Raw genomic sequence first — 8,174 nt, 5'->3', positions numbered from 1 at the left:
CCGGAGTGAACGTGGAAAGGCCCTGTTCGTCGTCTTTCTATTGGTCCTTGTCTCGGTTCTTCTGCGAGTGTTCCGCAAAAATAAAAGACCGCTTGCCGTTCTCAGCACAGAATGCCTCTTTCCCAATTGGGAGGCGCATGTATGCGCACTCCCTGTGCAACGCCCGATCAATACCAATGACGACTCATCAGAATAAAATTGTTTTGTTGTTTTTGTTGTTGTTGTTGTGTGTGTGTTGTTGTGTGTGTGGTGTGTGTGTGTGGTGTGCGTTTTGTGTGTTTTTTTGTGTGTGTGCGTGCTTGCGTGTGTTTTTCTTGAGTTGGCGGCGATGACCACCTGCCCCACCACTCAATACGATAAACGTTCTGTACTGTTGGAAACGGTGTCCAGCTTGCGACTGCTTCTGCGCAGAGCTGATAGACGGAGCGATCAAGGCGACGGTGAGTTAAGGCATTTTATAATATATACAGAGGCTTTTACATATTCGGCGCTGGGCCGACAGCTTATTGGGCTCGCACAGCGGTGCGACGACGACCCGCTTTCTTCGTTCGCTGTCTCGCTGTCTCGCTGTCTCTCTCCGCCGCGCAGCTTGGTTCTTTTTACCCTGGGCTCGCTTGCATCAGCCAGGTGCGAAGCCTCCAATCAGAACCGCCGTTGGTCGCTGGCTCGAACCGGATCCGCGGGGGGAGGCTTGCCGCACGTTGCGGAGAGATTTCCGTCGGTTGCGTCAGGCGCAGCGCCGGAGTTGCCGGGGATTGCGTAAGGCTCCCGCCTCGTTGCAGCAGCTGGGTTTGACGCTGGTTGAGTCAGCCTCATCGCCGGAGTTGCCGGGGATTGCGTAAGACTCCCGCTTCGTTGCATCAGCGGGTGTCGACGCTGGTTGCGTCAGACGTTTTACCAGCTTGAATTCCTTGTCGAAGCAAGGAAGTTTGGGTTGGGAGCCCTGGCATAACAGCACCCCCGCCGCCAGACAATGCGCCGAAAGACGAGCTGCTTCCACGTGGCTCGGATGCCGGGCGCGCTCGTTCGCCAGGTCCATCCAGGTTCACCTCCAGGGCCATGGGGACATTTGGCTCCACGCTCGTTCCGTGAACAGATCCCAGTCGCCAGGCCGGATCCCGGCTCCAGTGGCTTGTCGCCAAGATGTGTCGACTTGCTTGCTCGTCTCTTCTGACGATCTTTCGTATCAGCACTTGTTGATCGTTCTGCAACTTGTCAGAACGGTCCGACAACAACAACACACGACACAAGCAAGTGCCCTCGGTCACCCGACAGAACACCAGACCTAAATAGAATAATACATTCCTAACTACGTTTCTGTCGAAATTTCGTTCCCTCTTTATCAAGAGGCACATGTGAGACACCAAAACTCTTAAAACAGAACTCAAAATATTACACGTGTAACAAACGCAATGAAACAGAATTCAAAATAATCTTGGCCCCTTGAGATCACTCAGGACGGAAGCGCTCAGCTGAGGCCGCAATGAGGACAAAATTTTGCCCCAATTTGCCAGCGAAAACCGAAAGGATAGCCGAAGACGGCACTGATTAGAACGCGCGACTCAGTGCGTCTGCGTTCGCGTTTAGCTTTCCTTTCTTGTAACGAACGTTCAAGTTGTGCTGTTGGAGTATCATGCTCCACCTTAATAACCGGCCGCTTTTGGACGACATGTTATTCAACCAGGTTAGAGGACAGTGGTCCGTTTCGACCACAAACTTGGAACCGGAGACGTAACAGGCCAGCTTTTGAACGGCCCACACGAGGCAGGCACATTCCTTTTCAGAGGTACTATACGCCTCGTCCCTGCAGCTCAGTTTTCGGCTTAAATACAAAACTGGTCTTTCGTGACCAGTGTCATCTTCCTGGCACAATATAGCTTCCCATTCCGCGATCACTCGCGTCGCACTGAATGATAAAGCCCTAGGAAAAGTCAGGCGCCATGAGAACGGGTTTTTCGCTTAAGGCTTGTTAAGCTTGCAAAACGCATTCTCTTTCCTTCCGAGTCCCATGTCACTTTAACTGGCTCCGACTTTCGAAGTGCGTCAGTTAGAGGGCTGGCAATGGTAGAGTAGTTTGGCACATATGCTGATAGTATCCCGCTAGTCCTAAGAAAGCCCTTATCTCAGACTTGGTGGTTGGTCGTGGATAGTTCACGACGGCGGCTACCTTGATCTCTGAAGGTCGACGCCGGCCACGCCCCACAACGTGTCCCAGGTAAGGACACCTCGCCGCATCCTAGGTGACATTTAGCAGGTTCGCTGTAAGACCCGCTTCTTTCAACTTGTTCAGCACGACTCGTAAATGTTCGACGTGTTCTTCCCAGGTGTTCGAGAAGATGGCGGACATCGTCGAGATACGGCAGTGCGAACTCGGACAGGCCATTAAGAACGCGGTCCATTAGACCCGAAAAGCAATAAGGCGCATTTTTCAGTCAAAAACTCAGCATAAGGGGACGATACGTTCCGAATGGAGAAACGAACGCGGCGTAGCGGCTAGCACGCTCGGTAAGAGGGACCTGCCATAACCTCGCACGAGGTCTAGCGGGGAATGTAGTTTGACTTTGACACTGTTCCACCCTTTCCTCTAGATTTGGTATCGGATAGGTCTGGTCTCGAGTTATGGCGTTAAGGCGCCGATAATCGATGCATGGCCTAGGATTCCTTTCCCGGCACTTGAAACCAATATTAGAGGGAGATGTATAGTCACTCTCACCCGGTACTATGACTCCAACTCAAGCATTCTATCGATTTCCTCCTTCATGATCTGCTTCTGCACAGGGGAACATCGATATGGCTTACTACGGATTGGTTCCCTCACATGGTAGCTCGATGTCGTGCTTAATACACCGTCGTTTTTTCCGGGACGGCTGGAAAACACGTCTTTAAACTCGAAACAATCCCTCCTCAAGTCCTCCTGACTTAACCTTGGCTCCAGGTTCAACTGTTCCAACATCACCTCTGAACCCCTTTCGCTTACATCGCTAGAAGTCAGAATTTCTGCTCCTTCCTCCTCTGAAGCATTCTTTTCTTTTACTCCCACATTTACGCTTTCCATTAGCGCTTTTATCGAGATGTCTTCACGCTGCTCTCGAATGAGCGTCGCTCGATCAACCCTCGACAGCTCACACCAACTTTCAGCTACGGCTTGAGCGTATTGGCCCGCCTCGCCCAACGGCGCCACTTCGGTTTCTCCGCCGACGGAGACGACGCTACCCGCTCAGCTGCACGCGGCTCGAGTAACCCACACCGAGAGTTTTCTGTCCGAGGCTCGCTCGACTCGCTGCCAGGTCACGCAGCTCGGCCGCTTTTGCCGGTGGTGGTGTACTACATGGAACGAGATCAAGTTCCTGTGAAAGCTTCCGCGCTTGCGATCGCGTGAGGGCCATGTACGCAACGCTGGGAAAGAACGATTTACCCTGCTCTTTGAGAAGCTGCTCCGAGTTGTTCGAAAAAAGATAAGGAAAACAATCTGGAGAGCAGCAGACACAGCCGCTTCGGTGTGAAGCTTACCGAAAGAGCCTTCAATGATCACCGTAGCGATCGGTAAGCAAGTGCTCTGCTCCTCGGCGACCTGCCTGATCCATGCGCATTCTCTCCTTTCAAGTCGTCGGAGACACTAATGAAGGATGGACAACGTCCATAGTTGCCGCTGAGTCTCGAAGTGCTCGACACGTTTTCCCATTGACGCTAATCTCCTGAATATACAATTCTAACAACCGCATGTTCTTTTCTGATTCACGGGTCGTTGCGAAAGCAACCTTTTGTTTACAATTTACCGCGATGTGCCCTTCTTTTTTGCAATTGTAACAGATTAGCGGCTTCCGTGACTCAAACGCCCGTGTAGTATCAGTGCGCTCTTTGGGAAGCTCACTCGACTTCTGCGCTTTCCGTTGCCCTTCCCTCACCAGTCTCCTTCGTAAAAGACGGTCTTTTCTGAAATTACGGTGCGGAGCAGGTTTTCGGTCATCAGGTTTTTTTGAAAAGCCCTCTTTTCTCTCAGCTTTTTCAACACGCACGGCCCTACTGTGCAAGTTTCTACGAGTGTAGTACTCTTCAGCCAGCTCTGCTGCCTTGTTTAGCTGTACGTCTCCAAGCTTATCCTGCAGCCAAAGCTTGACATCATCTTCGATACAGCGGTAGAATTGCTCCAGTGCTATGCACTCTACCACTTTATCGCGATCGTCATAGACATCTTCGCCCTTGAGCCATTCAATTAAATCGGCTTTAAGACGAAACGCGAAGTCAACGTGTGACTCATTCCCCCTTTTTGCATACCGGAACCTTTGCCGGAAAGCCTCGGGTGACAATTTATATCTTCTCAACAGGGCCTCCTTAACCTCGTCATAGCTCTCAAACGCCTCCCTCGACAAACACGTTATCACGTCGGATACTTCTCCGGGAAGCAGAGCTAACAGGTTTCTGTGCCCAAAGAGACCGCTCGATGCCATTTCTATCGCAGACATGTTCGAACTTTACGAGATACTTCGCCATGTCCTCGCCCACTACGAACGGTGGCAGTTGGTCCCGAATTCTATGTCCACTAGCCTGAACCGTCGCAGAAGCTACGTTAGGCGCTTGCGAACACTGACGGAGTGCCAATTCCATTCTTTTCATCTCGAGGCGCTCTTCGCGTTCCTCACGCTCGCGGCGTTCTTGTCTTTCGGCTTCCTCGCGCTCACGGCGTTCTCGCCTTTCCGCCTCTTCACGCTCACGAAGTTCTCGTCTCTCGGCCTCCTCGCGCTCGCGGCGTTCTTGCCTTTCCGCCTCTTCACGCTCACGAAGTTCTCGTTCTCGTCTTTCGGCCTCCTCGCGGCGGTTCTTTGATATCCGCCCAGGCCTCATCGACTTCCCTCAGCCGTTACTCCCTACTTCTGCATGATCTCAAGGATCGCTTGCTTTCGCTTCGCACGGCCCAGAGTAAGGCCGAGTTCTTCACAAATTTCGATGAGTTCCTTCACTTTAAGGTTCTCCATCGTTCACACTAGCCTCTTGCTATTTGCCCTCGTTAGAATCTACTTGCCGTATCCCCTATAAGTCTACTAGAAAGACACGCAAGCAATTCTCAACCTGCCGTGTTTACGCCCTCCGCATTAACTTTGGTTTCAAAGCGCTCCGACTTGGCTCGAAACAATCAAAGCTCACTCCAATGCTTCACACAACCTTCTCTAAACTACGATAACCTGTGCTAGAGAAGTCTGGTGAACTGAAGGGAAAACATCAGGCACTCACCGCATCGAGGTAGCTGACGCCGGCCGATCCCGCAGCTGCCATCCACTGTTGGGAAACGGGTGTGTCAGTTTGCGACTGCTTCTGCGCAGAGCTGATAGACGGAGCGATCAAGGCGACGGTGAGTTAAGGCAAATTTATATACATATATACAGAGGCGTTACATATTCGGCGCTGGGGCCGACAGCTTATTGGGCTCGCACAGCGGTGCGACGACGACCCGCGATTTCTTCGTTCGCTGTCTCGCTGTCTCGCTGTCTCCCTCTCTCCGCGCAGCTTGGTTCTTTTATAGCCCTGGGCGATCGCTTGCATCAGCCAGTAGTGCGAAGCCTCCAATCAGGAACCGCCGTTGGTCGCTGGCTCGAACCGGATCCGCGGGGAGGAGGGCTTGCCGCACGTTGCGGGAGAGATTTCCGTCGGTTGCGTCAGGCGCAGCGCCGGAGTTGCCGGGGATTGCGTAAGGCTCCCGCCTCGTTGCATCAGCTGGTGTTGACGCTGGTTGAGTCAGCCTCATCGCCGGAGTTGCCGGGGATTGCGTAAGACTCCCGCTTCGTTGCATCAGCGGGTGTCGACGCTGGTTGCGTCAGACGTTTTACCAGCTTGAATTCCTTGTCGAAGCAAGGAAGTTTGGGTTGGGAGCCCTGGCATAACAATACGGAGTAAAATCACCTTACATTATAGTTGTCATTTTTCTATAAGAAACAATCGCACATGAATGGCATGAACTCCACGCGTGACAAAACGATACAAAACTATAAGCGTGTCGTGGTCGTGTATGCACTGGCGACATCTTGGTGACGATTCATGTTATTTCTCGGAATGATTATAATTTGGCACAGATCGCGGCAGGTCACGAATGGACTTCTCAAGTGGTGCATGCTCAGTCGGAGCGAATGCCATCATTTGTTTCATGACTGTACGAGCCCGCACCTAGCACTTCTACTCTCCTCACGTATACCATTCCCTGTATCTACCTTCGTTTCAGTCCCTTCTTGTCAGGACTGTTGCTAGTCTTTAAGAATTAAATGACGTAAGGGTCATTAATGAGTAAGTGTTCAATGACTGGTAATGTGCTGCAGGCGCCTCTGTGGGAAGCGCTTTCTTCATTTGTTGTGCATAGCAAGCTGCTCGAAAAGCGTATCAGAGCTCATCGGTCAGTTCTGCACCTTTTTTTTTCCCCATTTCATTATGCAACTCATACAACTCTTACACAAATTAATAAACTTGCTTTATCCCGTGAGGTGTTCCTAGACATCCAGATAAACGCTCCGCGGTCATCGCTTGCCGTTAACAACGAATTCGAGATTTTCAAATAGCCCGCTCTGTCGTGCCCGACCCTCCCGCGTTTCCACAGCTAAACGAAAATGATCTTAAACCGATGAAAACAAACATCTGCAGATATCGAACAGGCGGTAGAGGGGCGCGACCTGTCGAAGGACTCGGCGTTAACATGCTCGCTGCTGTCGTTTCCTGTTTACAACCTGCCAGAGAGACGGTAGTTAAGCTCTCCGCGAAACGAGAAGGTCCCAGCCGGACATGGCTGCACATTCGTGCGCCATCGTGAAACGACCTCGCAAAACCGAGAAGAGAAAGAGCAAAAACGGGCCTGCGCCGCCGCTGAAAGGACAGACGTCGCACGCGCAGTCTTCTTCGACGCCACAGCGCTTGGTCGCGCCGTCCTTGGAGCGTCGTGTGGGAGGAAGAGGAGGACTTCTCTCTGCATCGTTGTTCGGCTTCGGCTGGCGCTTTCATCCCACCCTTTTTTTTACACCCTCTCAGACGTCGTCGTAACGGTCCTGCGGTGCGTGCTTTCCTGTGGCCCTCGCAGCGTGCGCGTGGCTTGTCGCGTCGTGTCCCGAGACGGATGCTTCGTGCTCGTTTTATTTACTCACGCGAACGGTGTTCACCGCCTCGGTCCGCACACCGCTCCCTTATTATTCTTACCACTCGGGACAAGCAGGCGCCGCAAAGGTGGACACGGCTCGTCGTCGCAACACGAGCTCGGCTGCAGATGTGGAAGGAAGCGCGCGAAAACAGGCGCCGGGAAAAAAAGGGGAAAAAAGTGAAGTTCGTACAGTCGACCGGGCTGCTCCGTTGATTTCCTGAAAGGGTGACGTTTGCTTGATGCGTGACAGCGTGGTTTGACAGTTCTACGGCTGACTAAACACCGTCGTGAAAGACGAAAATATGGAGCCACCATAACGAAAAGTTAGTGGGTCGAGTGCTGACGTGTCGATCACGAACATGCGCGGATGATGATGATGATGAGTGTACCAATCGGCATCATCACCTCGCTACGTCTATCAACGGTTATTGATGTATGTGCTCAAAAATTAATATGTCGTCATAAGAAAGACACAATTACATCTTTTCGGTACACATACTCTTATAAGTACCATAAATGTGATTTTGTAACAATATTCAACCCTGCGCTGCAATATGATGTAGTTGGTATGCGATACTGGGATCCCATATAGTAATAAGCAGTAACGTACGTTGTTACCGTTGCTTCTGACTTCGTCCACTTAGAACTTAGAATCATAGTATGACAGATGGACTATACTGAATGACTTTGCCTCAGTTAAACTTACGTTAAGTTTTTATAGGGAAGTGTTTTACGTACCTCTGCCCTTGCCTTTTTAATTTACGGTTTTCAGCGAAAACTAGAAGTAGAGGGTCTATTATGCCTATACAAATATGAAAAATGGTCCGTAAAAGAATATTTTAGAGCAGAAGGAGCCCTAGAAAGTCGCTGGCTTAAATCCCCGCCCACCGCCGGCGACCGCCATTTTGCAGTGGCGTGTGTGACGTCACGTGCTACCAAAGTCTTCTAAGTTTCCGCCGCTGCAAATTGTTCAATTTGAATGCCAAGTTGAAGAAAGCTATAACAGCTCGATTGCACGCGCAGCTGACCACGGAAGAGAATCGTTCGTCGGAATGCAGACGCT

Source organism: Rhipicephalus sanguineus, chromosome 3 (assembly GCF_013339695.2).
Source record: "Rhipicephalus sanguineus isolate Rsan-2018 chromosome 3, BIME_Rsan_1.4, whole genome shotgun sequence".
Lineage (NCBI taxonomy): Eukaryota > Metazoa > Arthropoda > Arachnida > Ixodida > Ixodidae > Rhipicephalus > Rhipicephalus sanguineus.
Note: the sequence above shows the minus strand (reverse complement) of the source record.